Raw genomic sequence first — 449 nt, 5'->3', positions numbered from 1 at the left:
ATTTTTTAATTCGTTTAGGAAAAATTTATCGAACGTATTTGTAGATCTAAAGTTTGCTAACATGCATGCAAGGAAAAAAAACAAACAAACAATGTATTTCCATGAAACATAAGTACGGTATTCATTACGTAGGACATGTGAATAAAATCTAGTATGGCCACCGTGTCCATGGAAACGAAACTGTTTTCCCAAATTTGATTGCGGATTTTAAGACTCGTTACTATGCTTGCTATATGTGGGAAATTTTATAAAATTTTAATCCACTAAGCGAGATAGCCATCAGGTGAATCCCCTCCTCCCCCCTCCCCCTAAACTAAAGCTTCCACCATTCCATCATGGTCCGCTGACCCATGGAAAACCAAAAACTTTCTCACGCCTTCCGAGAATGGTGGTAAAGGAATTCACAACTTTTGCTCAAAGGAAAGGGATATGAATTTCACCCCCCCCCC

This window comes from Aplysia californica, unplaced genomic scaffold (genome assembly GCF_000002075.1).
Source record: "Aplysia californica isolate F4 #8 unplaced genomic scaffold, AplCal3.0 scaffold00566, whole genome shotgun sequence".
Classification (NCBI taxonomy): domain Eukaryota; kingdom Metazoa; phylum Mollusca; class Gastropoda; order Aplysiida; family Aplysiidae; genus Aplysia; species Aplysia californica.
The sequence above is the reverse complement of the archived record's forward strand: the minus strand, read 5'-3'. Positions refer to the sequence as shown.